Here is a 19098-nt window from a genome sequence, read left to right as displayed (position 1 = left end):
CACTGAACATGGCATAACATAATAGTAACAGTTGACCAATTAAAATTGATTTATTAAAGAAGGCCATGATCGCACGCATCGGGAAAGTTGCTCATCCGAGAAACGTGGACGGATTTGCCGAGAGGCGATGCGTGCGATACGATGTAGTGGACGCGGTTACATAACAATTACAGCAAAGTTAGTCCTTTTCCGATCCGTGCGATTCGTCCGATGAGTGCGATACGATGTAGTGAACGCTTACCTTTACTGTATTTCGCTGGTCGCGATGGTATTTTGCTTGAAATTTCTTGGGATTTTTAAAATTTTCAATACCACTCTCACAAACTGGCTCTCGTATTTAACTCGCAAATAAATGGTATTTTTATCCACTGATAGCGTTGTCTTTAAGCTACTGAACGAGGTACTAATCGCTTCAGTATTTCAAGTCATGCTGAAGAAATCAGCCCTGGCTCATACCGCTGCACTGCGCCGATGTCACTAAAAACGGCCATTTTCGCTGCGCTTCTCCTCTCCCCTCACGCTTCTGATACAACCGGTTTACATATTGTTAAGAAGCGATATCTGTCGTCTATTCAACCGTGAACAAATAATTAACGTAACTTTTACAATTTCCGTGAAGTAAGCGTTTCAAATTTCGCTTTTTTTTTTAACTTTTGTACGAAACTTCGTACGTATCCACTCATCCACACTAGGAATGGACGTAGTTCTACGAAAAAAAAGAACAACGGAATGGAATGAAGCCAATGATACAATCAGACAGCGGCTATATCCTGAACCACGGCCAACTACAATCTGGGTTGTGGTTGGCCGTGCCCGTTTCCGGATGTCTCACGAAAAGAAATAAAATACATTATTATTTACAACGTAGAATTATTTTTAAGTGTAAGTCGCAGAATGTATTTTATAAAATTATATACACAGAATGAACCCGTAAGTAATGTCATCAATTTCAGGAGGTTATTCTTTGAGATATTTCGAACAAAAAAGTTTAATACGATTTTGCTCGTTTTGGCTTCCTTTTCGAGATAAAAATTGTTTTATATGAAACAGTTCATAACGTGTTTTGAGAAAGCCATTGATTGAATTCCCAATATTCTTGGTAAATTTAAGGAGATGCGCTACTGAAAAATGACAGTTTTTGAAGAAATGTCATGTTTTTTTTTTTATTTTACTCTTCATATGCTAAATTCCAATGCTCCATTACCACAACCTGTGTTTCAGCTATTATATGCACTATAAAAAAAAAACTCTTGTTTTAGATTCCAAAAAACGGTTTCCAAAAATAAACGTGTTATTTTCAAATTTTATTTTTAAAAGAGTTATTTCTTGACTTATATCATTGAAATTTTCCTGATTAATTCATAATCATGATCATAATATAATTTCAATACATTATCTCTTAAAATGTAGAAATTAGAAAATTCAGTAGCGCATCCCCTTAAGAAAGCAGTGCATTATGATAATATTGATAATAAATTATTGAAACAATTTTAGTTTTTTTTTTTTTTTGTCCTTTAAACGTACAGAAATTTGATCCGAACGAATGTAATTTTTCGTTCTGCAAAGAAATTTTACAATGTTACATTTGTTCGGATGAAATTTCTGCACATTTAAAGGACAGACTGCCTCCGTGGGCTGTTGGCCAGCACGCTGGCTTCCAGATCTGGAGGTGCCGGGTTCGATTCCCGGGTTCGGCTCTCGGTGAATTTTTCTTGAAGAAGAAAAATTGCTTGGGTGTCTAGAGTCTGGAAATTTGTATGAATGTGAGCGTGATTGTGAGTGTGCCGGGTTAATATTAATTAGTCAATCTTCAAAAATATAATATACAATATATCAGGTCTGTCGCTGGAGTGGGCAGTAGCCTGAACACACGTTTCAGCGTCACATTGTTGACAAGCAACTCTATCTGTTAGTAGAACCATAAAGCACTAACAGATGCTATAGAGTTACCAATAACGAAAAAAAAAGGACAAAACTAAAATTGTTCCAATCATTTATTAACATACCACACTGCTCCCTTAAATTTACTAAGCATATTGGGAATTAAATCAAAGGCTTTCCCAAAACACGCTATGAAATGTTTCATATCTTCGTCGTTCCTGCAATAACTCCTATGTGCAAAATATGAAATTTTTCAGTGGGAAGAGAAAACACATTTATTCTTCTATGGCAGTAGTGCATGGGAGATTGTGAATTATTACATTTTCGAAAGAAAGAAATGTAATTACATATAGGAGATTTTATTTGCTGTATCACTAAATAAGTTATTTAATAGAACAAAAATATGAAAATCGATAAATATGTCACATAGGAGTTATTGCCGGAACAACGACAATATGAAACCATTTTTATCTCGAAAAGGTATAAAAATGAGCGAAATTGTATTAAACTTTTTGTCCGAAATATCTCAAAGAATGACCCCCTGAAATTAATGATATTACTTACGATTCATCCTGTTTGTATTATATGAAATCTGGAGAAGTTAGGAAAAACTAGTTCGATACGTGGTATGCATAAAGTTGAAGTAAACGCTTTTGTTACCATTTTTGTAGTAAAATCTATGATTTTTATGCATGAAGACCCGTAGTAAGTAATTCAATCCGCAGTAGAAGGCCATGCTTAGATCTTACTACCAGTAGTGCTATAAACTATGTTTCAAATGTATAAAATTGAAGTGCATATTTCTAGTCCTAACTATAAATTATGCGTACTAAAAACAATCGTAGAATGTTAATTTCGGATCTTCGCCAGCTTAGTAAAACATTTCTAGAGCTCAGAATGGCTAATTTTACGGGCACTAGTGCTACAAAGACGTACAAAAGCTACGAGGGAACTATACGAATCGTCTTTATTAAACACAAATGTGTACAACTTTCAGCCAGTTAATGATGTTAGAAAGTCTTTCAGATTTAACAAGCGGAATGTGGGATGGTTAAGCGATTGCTTCATCGGTAGTAATGAAGAAAGGTGAGGTGGAAAAGAAAATGGGGATTCTAGATCTAATACTGAATTTGGTCTTTCCAGGATTCGAAGAGGTTCAACTCTGGATAAAAGTTTCTTGAATTACTCACGATATGAACTGAGCTAAAACAGCTTGGCAACATCGATGCAATTTTCCGACTGCTGTTGCTACGTTAAGGCCCATCCACAATGAAAATTAAACATAACCGTAACATAAACACAGAAGTTTGAGCCCAGGCTATCAAATGGGATCATTCACAATGATTCACATAAGCATTGACATAAACATTATCGTAAGACGTTAACATGAAAGTTTGCAAACTCCAAACTTTCATGCTTATGCTTACGTGATTTGCAAACAGAACACAATCGTGAAGCGCTGAAATATATGACAGAATATGAGGATATGGCGTCGTTGTTATGTTTCCATGGTTACCAAGTATGTTTGCTGTTATGTTTATGTTTCCATCGTGAATGACGGTATGACCAGCGAATAGGGATTATAAAGAATGGACACTGAGCGAATTTTCCTGTGTTTTGTTTCTCTGTGCGCAGCGTTTAGTTCCACTTTCAAGCGCTAGAGGTTAGTGTAATCGAGCACACGCTAAGATAATAATTGAGAATATAATTAAGACACAGGATCCAAACATCGCCTACCTTATTGCATAATCCAGTAACGCTTTGCTTCAAATAAATTCAAGTTAACAGCTTTTCCTTATTTGTCAGTGACAAACTATTTGTAATAATAATATTTTATATTTCAGATATAATAAATTATATTATAAAATAATATAATACATTAATATTTGTATATAATGTAATATAGGTATATGGTTTTACTTCTCGTAAGAGTTTTGTTTTTCCATTTCCAGCGCTATCAAATCATTACATATTTTAATTGTTGTTGGGGTCAACGTCTCAACTCTCATTATAAAGGAACTCCAGAGTCTAGACATTACAGTTAATGACGGATTTATTATTTTATGGATCCAATTCATTTTGAGTACATAATGTACCTAGATATATTAATTATATGTGTTACATTTCCGCTGTGTCGAGTGCTAGCTGGTGTGATGTCAGCGCCAACTCTAGGGAGAAAGCAGAATCTCACGCTCTAGCTGGCTTGAAGGTCATTGAAATCAGCCCGGCTACATCAAAGGTACCGACGCGAAGTGTCCATTCTTTATAATCCCTATTCGCTGGTATGACTTCTTGATTTTACTGTAACGTTAAGTTAACGCTTACGTTATGTTTAATTTTCATTGTGAATGAGCCTTTACTCTAGACTGTTTCAGTGCATGCCGAAGAATACTTTCTGAAATGCTTTTTTCTTTCTTTTCTGATCGCTTAGGTTGTGACTTCCTGATCAGAACGGGATGATACATTAGCATAACAAGGTTGATAAAATCCTAAGTTATGTTCAATCTTCAAAGGACTCTATATCGTAACCTTTTGAACTACGAGTATCTTAACATAATGACGTAACAGTTTGAAGAACTGAATTTTCTTGTAGTCGCTATAGGATTCATATAAACGAAACAAAATAAATGTTCATACTCCGATCGTTTAATACAGTAAAGTTGAAAGTTTGGTTTGACTCTCAATGCAAGAAAATCACAAGCAATCATAGTGGGACATCAACGTCTATTATGCAACATTACTCCTGCTCTTCCAGTCAAGTTAAACGACACAATAATCCCTTTTGCTTCCTGTGTTAAAAACCTTGGAGTTTACTTTGATACGCATTTAAACTGGAATAACCAAGTAACCCATATTACCAAAAAAGTGCTTTCCATACTACATTCCTTAAACAGCATTCGAAAATTCCTCCCGCTATCACTCAAAATACTAGTGGAAACACTAGTAATGCCCCACTTCGATTATTGTGATTTCCTACTGACTGACCTCAATGTCAACCAGTCGCAAAAATTACAACGTGTTCATAATTCTTGTGTTCGCTTCGTCTGCGATGTCCGTCGCGCTGACCACATTACCCCATCCTTCCAAACTCTAAACTGCTACTGCTTAACGAACGTAGAAATTTTCATTCTCTTGTTCTCCTTTTCCAAGTCCTTCACACCTCTACACCTACCTACCTTGCCTCCCGTTTCAGTTACCTGTCATCATATCATAATCTCTTCACACGCACGCAAAATAGCCGCATACTAGCCATACCAACACATAAGACATCATCGTATTCATCATCATACACAATCTCGCTCTCGCGCTTGTGGAATACCCTATCCAGTGACATCACAGACTGTCGGAATTCAGTAGCGTTCAAAAGCAAGCTTGTTAAGCATTTTCTTAGTGCGTGGAGTAGGTTTAATTTTTACTTAATTAATAAAAAAAATGTTTATCTCTTCTTAACTTTTACAATAAACTGTCTAGCTTTTATTAATCAGTTAATCTTTTAGTACTTTGATTTTTATTGTATTTGTAAATTTAATACTAATTGTAATTATAATTGTAATTGTATTCTTAATATTGTAGTTGTAATCCCCTGGTACAGGGGAAGAGAAGGGCTGATGGCCTTATCTCTACCAGGTTAAGTAAATAAATAAATAAATAAATAAATAAATAAATAAATAAATAAATAAAAGCAATAGGCAGTAACTCCAACTTTATGCATGCCAATCATGTGTCAAATAGTTTGGACTCTCGGTCAATGTGTCTACCAGTGGTGTAGCGTCAATGTAAGCTAAAAAGCTAAGCTTCCCCAATTAATAATAATTTCATAATAAACCTGCAGTTTATGGACAAAATTATTTATTAATTTTAATAGAATTTATATTTACGCGTTAAATATTGTGATGCGGCAGCTCAGGATGATTTGTGATGCAGCAGTAAACAAGAAGCCTGCACACACCAGCTTCCAAGCAGACCGGTTTCTTTCACTCATTCTTCTGTGTAACCCACCCCGCAGATTTTCCATCCTTTTCTAACTAAACTACCCTGGTCGCAAGGCTCGCAAGAAGCTAGCTTTAACATTGAAAATAATGTAGTTTCCGAATTATCCCTTTCGTGAGTTGTGTTCAGTTAAAGTGTTAGTGTGCATTGTGGCTGATATAATAAATAATGAGTGAAATAACAGTTCCTGACACCGATTTACTTGAATTTTTAGGACAATTCTATTATCAAGACTGACTTTCGAACAAAAGTGCGATTTAAAAAAAACAAATGACCGTGTCTATTTGTTAGAGATATGAAATCATATTTTACTACGTACCATTTGAGGTCATGCCTTATTGGTGTTACTTACGAGGTTCCAACCAATCTTCGACTGCTGACTTGAAATTGACTACTATTTATTTTAAGACTGTATTTTTGTAATACGTTTTCTCATATGTACAGGGACATCATTTTATTTTTACTTGCATTTTTATTGTACCTGCATTTCTGAATGTACTTCACTCTCACCCCTTCACTAATGTCCTTGCTCCCGTCAGACACACAAACTTACGGCCGCTGTTGCATTCGAAGTCTTCAAGCAGTGAAGTAAACACTGCAGTGTATAGTGTGTTTCATAAATATGATTGCGTTTTCTATAGAAGAAAGAACCTATATTAATAATATCGTACTAAAAAATTATATTCAAGAAACGATAATTTCAATTTCAGAGAATATACTTCAAAATGTTTTTAATAATATGCGCACTGAATTGAAGCCTGCATTGTAATGAACGGCAACTTGTTTAAAAATTCAGATTAGCGTTTTTTGAATTGAGGTGGCTAGAAGCAAAGGAATGCTAGTGACATTTGTAACAACATGAGTTAAGTGCATCCAGTGTAAGCAAAAGTATCTAAAATTTTAGTGGCAAAGGGATATTTTAATCGCATCACACATTAAAATTTAAATAAAAAATTTCACCGATTTTACGAAAGCTTAAATATTTAAACCCCATTTTCTCAAAAGTAACTTAAGTGCACTTACAGCCCTTTACTTATGACCCCCCCCTCAATTTAAATGCACTCTCTATATTGTATGATAACATCAATAATTAATATGCTAAATAAAGTAGACATTACATAACGAACATAGCCGCCTGAAAAGTTGAGTTTTTGAAAAAAAAAAAAAAATGTTACTACTCTACTGTATTTTGATAAATTCCGCAAAAGTGATGATCAAACTGAAAATCGTAATATCGTATTTCCCTACAACATAAATGGATACACTACTTTTCTCTCCTCCTATACCTAGTAAAATGATTTGTTTACATATTGCACTAGTAACATCAAACTCCTGTAATGGAAGGGGGAAACAGTGTTTCCGAGTATTGCCAGGTTAATGTTAAAAATGTTGGTAAAAATAAAGTGATGTCCCTGTACAAGAAAAACAACTTGAGTTAGCTTCCCCTGCTCAAAATTTCATGCTACGTCACTGGTATCTACCTCTGTACTCCATACAGGAGGACAAATCGCAAATAAATTATTTCTTCGACGTCCAGGTTACTGAAAACTTCTGTCAAATTTTCAAAGTAGACTTTTACTTTGAAGTATTACAATACCTTATATACACTATACGGGTGTAAAAGCTGCCAGTCCACAATATTGTTAACAAAACAGTAATCCACAACTACGAAGAAATCACCACACAAACTGTAACACTGTTCACACTTGCGTGACGGTTCATTAACACTTTCCTTCCTTTTGGCCTTGCGTTGAGCACCTCTGTACTTTCAGGAGCACGCGACCTGTCCGGCAGAAGGGTTCCGAGTGGTTAAAGCAAGTGAAAGAGAGCCCAGCAAGGAGCCAGCTCACCTATGGGAGACGGAATGTGGGTCAGCGGGTCGCGTGAAGCAAGGCACTCTCTCTCTCGGCGCTGCACAAGACAAACCCGAGCGTTCAACGTACCGTTGCGTAATTCGCAAATTATCTATACTTCACAAGACGCAAGCAATTTACAATCATTTGCTGTCATTTTGTTGTGCAATGTCTTTAATTTTAGTTTTTCTGCTTGACGTTCAATGTACGACGCAAGACAACAATGAAATTGATGCAGAAAAAAAAGAAGACACACGCAACTTAACGACACAAGGAAAAGATTGGGTAATTTCACAGTATTTATGTGCGTTCGACATGAGAAAAATAATAAAAAGACATAACAAAAATGACGTAATAGGATACGACTTACGACTTTTTCAACAATTCAGTTCAGTTATCATGTTGGGAACGATATTTTATATATTTAATCTGGTAGAGACGTCTCGTGACAAGAATATTGTACGAAATGGAAATATAAAAATTGGAAATTTATCCTTTGAAGAGGTGGAAAAATTCAAATCCCTGGGAGCAACAGTAACAAATATAAATGACACTCGGGAGGAAATTAAACGCAGAATAAATATGGGAAATGCGTGTTATTATTCGGTTGAGAAGCTTTTATCATCCAGTCTGCTGTCAAAAAATCTGAAAGTTAGAATTTATAAAACAGTTATATAACCGGTTGTTCTGTATGGTTGTGAAACTTGGACTCTCACTTTGAGAGAGGAACATAGGTTAAGGGTGTTTGAGAATAAGGTGCTTAGGAAAATATTTGGGGCTAAGAGGGATGAAGTTACAGGAGAATGGAGAAAGTTACACAACACAGAACTGCACGCATTGTATTCTTCACCTGACATAATTATTAACATTAAATCCAGACTTTTGAGATGGGCTGAGCATGTAGCACGTATGGGCGAATCCAGAAATGCATATAGAGCGTTAGTTGGGAGGCTGGAGGGAAAAAGACCTTTGAGGAGGCCGAGACGTAGATGGGAGGATAATATTAAAATGGATTTGAGGGAGGTGGGATATGATGGTAGAGACTGGATTGATCTTGCTCAGGATAGGGACCAATGGCGGGCTTATGTGAGGGCGGCAATGAACCTCCGGGTTCCTTAAAAGCCAGTAAGTAAGTAAGTAAGTAAGTAAGTAAGTAAGTAAGTAAGTAAGGTAGAGACTATATTAGGTTGTCTAAATGCAATAGCAATGAGTACAGAATAGAGAAGCTCGCATACGTAGTCGCTTGTCTCTGAAGACAAGTTGTACATGCGTGAGGGTCAAAATGAGTAATGCTTCCTATTCTCAACCACTCCCGAAAGAAAACACACGAAGTGCTATCTCCGATTCTTTGTTATGTTTTTATTTCCTTTTCTAGTTGTCCTTCTTCTTCATCAATAAAGGCCTTATAACCTGAGAGGATCTCAAGATAGGATAGTTTTGATCTAAAAGAGGAAATAAAAAATGATGCATTGTGAACAACAGGCATGTGATGAACGTTTTATATTGCTGTTAACGAATGAGGAATTCAAAATGTTTCAAAAATTGTCTCTAATTTCATTTTCGCCTGAAATATTGAAAATAGCCAATGTTACAAGCTCAAGCAACGACCTAAATTTTTTATGAGGTGTCTGAAGCTATCACCGCTAGAGAGCAGTACTATCCAAGTGCAAAGATGATCGATGTGCTTTTAAGTGACACAATCGAAACAAAGAAGCAGCAGTTGCAAAATGATGACACCTCTGCAAGTGTGAATTAATACTGAGATCCGTTGTACGATTTTCGAAAGGTCTGGCAGCTAGTAAATTAACCCCTTCAGGCCTGATGTACATTATAATGTACATTGTTTATTTTTTTTTTTGGAATATCTTCGATACTTTTAAATATTTTGAAAAATTCAATGTGATAGAAATGGGGAATATTATTTTTGAAAATTTCTATACTTGAATTAAAAATAAAATTTAAAATGTTCAGGTTGACTGCCTCCGTTGGTCTGTTGGTCAGCATGCTGGCTTCCAGATCAGGGGGTCTCAGGTTCGATTCCCGGGCTCAGCTCTCGGTGAATTTTTCTTGAAGACGAAGAATTCCCTGGGTGTCTAGAGTCTGGAAATTTGAATGAATGTGAGTGTGATTGTGAGTGTGCCGGGTTAATATTAATTAACCAATCATCACAAATATAAAAATACATCAGGACTGTCGCTGGGCAGTAACCTGAACACACATTTCAGCGTCACAATGTTGACATGTAACTCCAACTGTCATCACAACCATAAAGCATATAATAGATGCTAAAGTGTTACCAACAACGAAAAAAAAAAATTGGGGCCCGAGGAGTCACAATTATTCCCAAATTTTGATGTTCTGTGAAGACATAATTTGGGAATTTTGGATCCCCAGAATGATTATGTGACCAGTTTTTAAATTTTGTTTTAAATATAAATTCAAGACTGAAGGTGTTAATTAAGAAATGTTGTCTGTCACATCAAGCTGCCTGCAATTGGATGTAGAAGTTTTCTGAATAGTGGACAAGTATCGAACGAGTCGGTCGGCGAATGGAAATTGTTACGGAGGCAAATGTGCAAAAGTATGGCAACTTGATCCAAACAGACAGGATGCTAGCACGGATAGTCACAGGTGATGGGTGTTGAGTGCATCATTACCAGCCCGAGACAAAGCGTGCATCAATGTTCGGATCAAGTCGGCAATGTTATATTTATTCTGAGGTGCAGCAATCTTGCAACTGCTGCTTCTTTGTTTCTCTTGTGCGAACTGCTATCTTGCAACGATAGCTTCAGATGCCTCATTAAAAATGTGGGTCGCTACTTCAATTTCTAACTTACTGACTCTCCCTCGTAAAACTGTTTCGTTAAAGGTATCTCCACTCTATAATAGTAATATACGTTACAAGAGCGGTATGTTGACGTTTTCATGGTCGAGGAAAAGATTGAAAAAGCGAAACGTAGTTGAGCTTTTTTAATTTCCGAGAACATGAAAACAAACATACCGCTCGTGTATTGTACATTATTTTGTGCGAAGATCGTTTATTACATACGTGAAAGACGAATTTCTAATTAGTTGCAATGAAATCTCCATGTTGGTTTCTGTTTAATGACGGCAACATCGGAACACCAAAATATCTTTCTTTAACATTGTTGCTATAAAATGTTTTCTGTGTTTACTATACTCCAGCAGGCCGTGATATACGTCTGTCTTTTTTTTTCCCAGTCTATAAATGCGAACTTAAAACAAACGGTAAGGTTATGTAATGATTTATTTTTCATTTTAATATTTTAACAATATTATTTATATAACATATTGCAGTAATAACATCAGCATCTGGAATCTCGTTGATTTTTTCACGGCTTCCTTAATGTTACTTGTATCAGGAATGCAACAAGTTTCGTGGAGTATTAGACTTTACTTAATTTTTGCAAATATTTAAAAACAATAATTAACATTGCAATTTAGGTGAAATTGCAGTGGTAAGTTTCCAATTTATAATTATTACTATGTTAAACGTCTCTAAAAATAATATGTTAAAAGCCTAAAGCAGTAAAATGAATGTCGCGCTTAAGCGGTAAGAAGAGGGAAATTGTTATGTGTGTTACGTTGGGAATACTGAATGTGGTATTTCACACTTACCGCGTATTGGTTCTGTGCGGAAAACAAGCAAATACGCACGATCTCGCACAAATACAGCATACAAACAGATTAGTAATTTGGTACAGCTTATATAGCAAGATGAGCAATTTAAAATTATCATTTACACGTGTATTTCTTGTTAAAGAGAACATAAATTAACGCGGTAGAAGCCCTGAAGCTTATCCACACACCATGTACACCAGCCACGGAAGCCTACGCGAACACTAAACATATTCTAGTTTACTATAATTTGGCTTAAATGAAATTACGTAAAGGCCCCAATTCTCGCTTTTCTTATTAATTAATTAAATGTAAAATGTTTTACTAGTTGTTTATAAATCGATGGTGTTCAAAGGGGGTTGTCATTTTTTTGGCAAAGGGAGTTTCGTTCTCCATGTGAATACACAAATTAAATTCTACAAGTGGGTGTGCAAAAAAACAAAATAATGCTAGCATTTGATGTGTTTTATTTGTGTGGAAAATTATTTGCATCAAGGGTCCGAAGTTTCATTTTCAATTATCTCAAAATTCATTTTTATGACTTACCTCCCTATACCTAAACAACGCCAAAATAGCTTTAAAATGTGACATCAACAAAGAATGTGACATCAAATGACGAAGAATATCGGGAAGTGTTACGATGAGGTGTACTCAATGTTCCGGTGATCTGAGATCGAGTATTTAGGTTATGGTTAGAACATAAATAGACAAGACGAGACGACAGATAACTTGGGGCTGAGGTGCTCAGAATTTGAAATAGAAGAGAAAGACAGTGCAAAGTTCTGTGATCGTTGAGCCGGAGCCAAGATAAAGATTCGAAAAATGATGAAATATGATCGTATCGTCGGACAATAAGAGGGAGTTGAGAAGTCTACTTTCTTTAAGTGGATTGCAAGACAACAGTTCTAGTGACGGTGTTACATGATCGAATTTTCTAATGTTACAAACGAAAAGAACACAGATATTCAGTGGCGTATGCTGAACCTGAAGTTTGAGTGTTCTGTTAAAAAATATAGCCTATAGTTGGTCTATCTCGCACAATCATTATAGGCCTAAGTGAAATATCGGGTCAACATTAACTGCCATTTTTAATATATAATTTAGTATTATTTATAAATAATAACTATGGGGTGGATGTTGATGACCTAAAAATCTACTTAAAATGATCATTAAAATGCCCGTAAACTAAAGGAAAAAATGACATAAAATTAAAAGAAAATGACATTTAAATATTATTCAAAGTACTCGCACCAAAACTTCTTAAAAATTAGTCACCTTGTTTCAATGACTGCCCTGCAAATGCCGGAGAAAGGAGGCAACTACAAATAACGTTATTCAAAATTGCATTATTTATGATCAAACAATAAGCATGGCCAGCAAAATAACCTGTTTGAAGTTCCACAACCCGCTAACTATCCTACAATTTCATATTGTGAAATAGAAAAATGTCTAGTGTATTGTTCGCTTTTTGTTTTATATTGTTGCACTAAATTCGGAAGTGGCGGGGTAGGTCTACCCTTATTCACTATATGTAATTTCTCTCCTAGTGGGCGGGAAGAGAATGGCTTTTGCAAAAGATCTTTTACAGTGCACATTTCCAAGTGCTATTATCATTAAATAAGTAATTTAAATTGTTCACCTGCGCCGGCACACAACTATGAACCCTAGTAAAACCTAAACATAGTAAATTCACTCACACAAACAGTAAACACACACGTCAAACACAATATTTTGTAACGCTATTGACAAGTTGAGCTGCCTGTATACAGGACGACCTGCGAGCTTGAGAGAAGCGAGTATCACCACCATGCCACCTTGCGAGCGCAAAGAATTATAGCAGTAACTCTCAGCAGGGGATGTTCTTTTGTACGGACAGGACAACCAGACCAGACCTCATCCCACTTCGTCAGGCAGAGCGTACGTTATAAAACGAAAGCCGTTCTGGGGATGGTGTGCACATTCAACCAGCAGGCATTTAAAATATTTAAATGGTAATGAATTAAAATTAGTCTTGAACTATATACGTTAACTTTCAATGAGATTACCACGCATTTAAATTGTGTTAAATTAAAATTACTGTTGCATTATATAAAACAACTTAAAATAAAAAAAGAGATTACCGAATTTGAACATCCGCAATATACGGCCCTGCAGAATTGTGAACACGCTGTAGTCTGTGCACAAGATCAGTATTAAGGTTCGCGAGTAGAGAATCGCAATAGTCGAAATCGATTATTGACTTAATTTTCATTAATTTTTCTACATTTGAATTAATTTAAATCATTATCAGCTTCATGTAAACAATAAAACTGCAAGTGTAAATGCTTTTTTTTATTTTTTATTTATTTATTTATTTATTTATTTTTTTTTACTCATTGGGGTATAAATATAGAGAACACTGGAGATTTGCTAAATTATTTAACTACTATATCATAACTAGGGACCGGATTTTTATGTAATTACATATTATATTCCTTTCAACCTAACCGTATATAAATAACAAATCTTTACGAATCTTGTAATTACCATTAATATATTAAAATTTGATACTACATATTTTTACATATTTACCCCACATTACATATTATGGCTTGGTATTACATAAATCTACATATTTAGGGGGTTTATTCATTTTTGCTTCTCTAAAAGAAAAAAAAAATCTGTTGGAGAAGTTTACAAATTGAAATATACAGATTTAAATTACCTACCCAAGAAAAGATATATCTCGGGACTAAATATAACGTCCTTAGTTCCAGGAATAATAGAGGCACTCACCCCATACCGCCCACTGTAAATATGAGTGAACAAAAGGCAACCTTCTCACAACTACCTTGTATTGTAAAAAATCACACAAGAGAGTAGCATTGCCTTCATGCGGTGGAGTGGGACGAGGACGACATGATTTGTCTCGAACTATAATTGTTCTGCACGCGTTTTAACAAAGCCGTTCCCATGCAATTTGCAACCTTACCCACCCTCTTCCTAATCCTTCCAGGGAAAACCCGCGTCAAGTCTGACATGAGCCGCAATAAAGTAGCCGGCTTTTGAAAAGAAGCAGGAGTAAAAGAACAATCTGGAAAGATGTTGAAAGATTAAAATAAATAGCTTTTCAGGTTATTGCTTGTCCTCTTTACTTTAAATTTAGTAGACCTATGTGGAAATGGGATTTTTCGAGCGATTAGAAAGTATGGTTCTCGGCTGGAATAATCCTACCCTTCTGAATGAGACAGGAATGTCACTTTTCAAACAACAGTTTGTAAATGCCTATAGTTTGAGGTTTCAGTAGGTACTTTGTTTCTTACAGGGAGCAGCTAAAATGCATGTGTCCCACATCTCCTCTTGTTTTCTCCTAATCCAGTAAAGCGAAACAGTGCTTGCAATACTGTTGTGTCATTCACTACACTCAGTTCTCTAGTTTTAGTACTTACAGTATAAAGTGCAAGTGAGTTTATCTACTAAAATGGCCCTTGTATCTTCAACCCTAACGACAAAAATAAAATCATGGATTGCGATGGACGAAGCTTTCACTACAGATGGAAAAATACTGGGTGCTCAGTTCAAAGTGTGTCATGGCTCGCTGTATGCCGTCATGTGGCTAGCCGATGAGCCTAGAGAATTCAATCTTCCTACACTTCCGCAGAGGTGTATAACCTGTGAGGCAGAGAAGTTGCCTAGCAAGTACGGCGTTCATTCTGAAGAGTACGTACCGATACGTACGGTAACGCCGGTAGTGGCAGGAATGTGAACTGTTTGGAAATACGTACTGTCGGGATATGGGGAGAGGGTTAAGACGATTACTTACGTATTTGTTGACATTAACTTCGACGGTCAACATGGACACGGAGCATTTGATTTGTGTTGTGGAATGTTACCGTACGCAACCGATGATAACAAATACCCTGCGTACGACTTGCCGGCGCAAAACACAGTTCGAAAGAGGTTATGGTAGCACACAGACCGTACAGACCGCCATCTGTTGCTACGACGTTCAAGTTATACCGTACACGTTCTCAAGTTCAGATTGAAGAACGCATTAAATAATAGGCAACTTCTCTGACATATAAGCTGAAACTCGCTTCAAATCGGTGACCCAACAACAGTGACGTCATGACACACTTTGAAATGAACACCCAGTAGTAATGTGTCAAGTGTGCGGTAAAAAAATCGGGTGCTCTATGAAATCACAACTGGAGAGTCTTACGTATCCTTTACCTGCCACATATTGATACTAAATATTTTAATGATTTTACATATTTTGGTACATATTCAGCTTATTTTTCTTACATAAATATGTACATATTTCACACCTTGATATTACATAAAAATCCGGTCCCTAATCATAACTTCAGCGACTGTTTTCAAGGCTGACTTTCTGCCCTAGAACTGTCCTATTTTCCTCAATTTTGCGTGTGATTGTTGTGGAAGTCTGACATCTCGTAAGCCACATGATACAGGAAGGCTTTAAATAACTCGTAAACAGATGAGTCGTTAGCGACCAGTTGTTGTCATAGCCGAGATATCAGAGGAAGTAACTGATTATCGGTGCAGAGATAATTCGTCTTTAACACGGAAAACGAACGCGGCAATCAAGGACCGTCCTTCCTGCTGTAGCCCGGCAGCTGTGTAACATCAGGCATTCTGCGTCAAAGCCTGAACATTCCGCGATGCAATGGTTGTCAAACGCAATAGGTATTTTGTTAATGTAGTGCTACCCCGTTGTCTATGCGGATGACGTGAATATGTTAGGAGAAAATCCACAAACGATTAGGGAAAACACGGGAATTTTACTGGAAGCAAGTAAAGAGATAGGTTTGGAAGTAAATCCCGAAAAGACTAAGCATATGATTATGTCTCGTGACCAGAATATTGTACGAAATGGAAATATAAAAATTGGAAATTTATCTTTTGAAGAGGTGGAGAAGTTCAAATATCTGGGAGCAACAGTAACAAATATAAATGATACTCGGGAGGAAATTAAACAAAAAATAAATATGGGAAATTCCTGTTATTATTCGGTTGAGAAGCTTTTATCATTCAGTCTGCTGTCGAAAAATCTGAAAGTTAGAATTTATAAAACAATTATATTACCGCTTGTTCTGTATGGTTGTAAAACTTGGACTCTCACTTTGAGAGAGGAACAGAGACTACGGGTGTTTGAGAATAAGATTCTTAGGAAAATATTTGGGGCTAGAGGGATGAAGTTACAGGAGAATGGAAAAAGTTACACAACACAGAACTGCACGCATTGTATTCTTCACCTGACATAATTAGGAACATTAAATCCAGACGTTTGATATGGGCAGAGCATGTAGCACGTATGGGCGAATCCAGAAATGCGTATAGAGTGTTAGCTGGGAGGCCGGAGGGAAAAAGACCTTTAGTGAGGCCGAGACGTAGATGGGAAGATAATATTAAAATGGATTTGAGGGAGGTGGGATATGATGGTAGAGACTGGATTGATCTTGCTCAGGATAGGGACCAATGGCGGGCTTATGTGAGGGCGGCAATGAACGTCCGGGTTCCTTAAAAGCCAGTAAGTAAGTAAGCATTTATATCTATATCTGTGTCTTTTATTTAGGTAGTATCTATTTGTCTGTTTTTTTTCTCATTTTCTATTTTAATTTGTATTTACACTTGTATCTTGCATTTGTATGTGTTTCATCTCTTTTTCATGTTATATGTAATTCTATGTTTTTTAAATGAATATCTGTACTGTCTATTGTAATTGGGGCTTTGCCCTGTTAAACAAACAAACAAACAAACAAACAAACAAACAAAACAAAACAAAACAAAACAAAACAAAACAAAACAAAACAAAACAAAACAAAACAAAACAAAACAAACAAATAAGTAAATAAATAAATAAATAAATAAATAAATAAATAAATAAATAAATAAATAAATAAATAAATAAATAAGATTTTTGTGAACATTCCTACTGAAAAAGGAATATATTTTTCTATTACAATTTTGTGATGACAATTTTCAAGTATCTGACCTTGGTTTATTAAATTATGTGCATTGTAACTTCTGTTTTTCTTTTCGCATGGATAAATTTAAACATGTGGCATTATCTGGGCCTTGATGGAGTTCTCTAAATTAAATTTGGCTCTTGAGAGATATTAAATTGGCCAACCCTGATTTACATAAATAAAAAAAAATTAGAAATCAAAACAATACATAGGCCTATATGACTATTTATGTGAACTAGTGATCTTGCGCTGCAATGACCACATGTGCCATGAGTCCAGCCATTACTACCTAATATCATCTAATGTTTGTGCACAATGCCTACAGTGACTAGAGAGTGGCGACGAATCCTTGCTGGTTAATTTGCCGTTGTCCAAGGTTTATTTCACGGGATGTTCACGGCTTCCTGGAGACTACAAAAGCACCAGGCAATCGCATTCACGTTTTTACGGCATCCTGTTGTCATAGCAACGCGTCACAACATCCCTAATTATTTATTTATCGTTTCTTTCAAACCATTGACATTGTTCACAGATGATGAAATGATAGGCAATGACGGGAAATAATAATACTGAGCGAGACAGCTCACAACCTTACGTCCACATGACTCAGCAGAGGTGAACGATCATCCAACTTGTACGAGAATATCGTATGCTTAGCGTAATTAACTTTTCAGCCGTTATAACTGGTTTGGGGAACAGGATTTCGCTACCTATCGCAGCCCCCCAAATTCTTCATGATGCTAGATGGGCATCGCTCCCATACACTGGCCCAAATAGCGTGAGAAAATTGCTTCCCCCATGAGAACTCGAACCTGCCCTCATTGCATAACGGAAGCAGACCCGGCACTCCGTGTGCCCCCTGTAGATCTGCAACCGCGATCAACAGCAGTGACGGATATCTGGAGCGGAGGGGTTTAGAGCCCGCATGGAGCATAAGTCAGCGGACGACTACCTGCATTGCAGCACTGCTGCGGGCATAAGCGGCACAAGGCACTCCTGCTACACGGGCCCCGTGAAATTCACGATTCATCATCATTCATCAACATTCATCATCGTTCACCACCACCTCCACCATAATTATTTCGCTTTTGCAAGATAAACTATATAACACATTTTTTAAGCATGAGTGAACCATTTTTGAGTGTGGAATTTTATAAACATAACAATAATATTAGAAATGGTTAAAATTGTACGTACAGTTGTTTTATGTCGAGTTCTGGAAATTTAATTGCATGCAGTCTGTCTACTTACATAGTACAATGTGTATGCGAATTAATTAGGTACTGCACGATCTACTATTTCAACATAAATGTATAAAATAAGTCAAATATCATACCTTCGGAATTATAAACAGAATGAATGAATAAATGAATAAATGAATAAATAAATAAATAAATAAATAAATAAATAATACAAATAAATAAATACGTAAATAACTGAATAAATAAATAAAATAAATAGATAAATAGGCCTAAATAAATTGAATTAATAAATAAATTGAATTAATAAATAAATTACACAAATAAATAAATATGCCTAAATAAATAAATAAATAAAACGGAATAAATAAATAAATAAATAAATAAATAAATAAATAAATAAATAAATAAATAAATAAATAAATAAATAAATAAATAAATAAATAAATAAATAGGATTAGTAAATAACTGAACACAAATAAATAAATACGTAAATAACTGAATAAATAATAAAATAAGATAAATAAATAGGCCTAAATAAATAAATAAATAAATAAACTGAAT

At 35.7% G+C, this 19098-nt stretch overlaps 1 protein-coding gene across 3 annotated transcripts in view; it reads right to left on the bottom strand.

Moving 5' to 3' along the window:
• Window positions 1-19098, bottom strand: part of snsl (snustorr snarlik) — a 154719-nt gene that overhangs the window by 22353 nt on the left and 113268 nt on the right. The window contains exon 1 of one of the 3 annotated variants that reach the window (XM_069846694.1): window positions 7469-7698. The exons of 1 other annotated variant lie outside the window; for it this stretch is intronic. The gene's annotated coding sequence lies outside the window, so the exon portion shown is untranslated. Of the gene's footprint in view, window positions 1-241; window positions 266-7468; window positions 7699-19098 lie in introns of those variants that run through there. One more of the 3 variants, XM_069846696.1, reaches the window with a different exon arrangement.

This window comes from Periplaneta americana, chromosome 15 (assembly GCF_040183065.1).
Source record: "Periplaneta americana isolate PAMFEO1 chromosome 15, P.americana_PAMFEO1_priV1, whole genome shotgun sequence".
Classification (NCBI taxonomy): domain Eukaryota; kingdom Metazoa; phylum Arthropoda; class Insecta; order Blattodea; family Blattidae; genus Periplaneta; species Periplaneta americana.
This window is presented reverse-complemented; position numbering and strand designations above follow the sequence as displayed.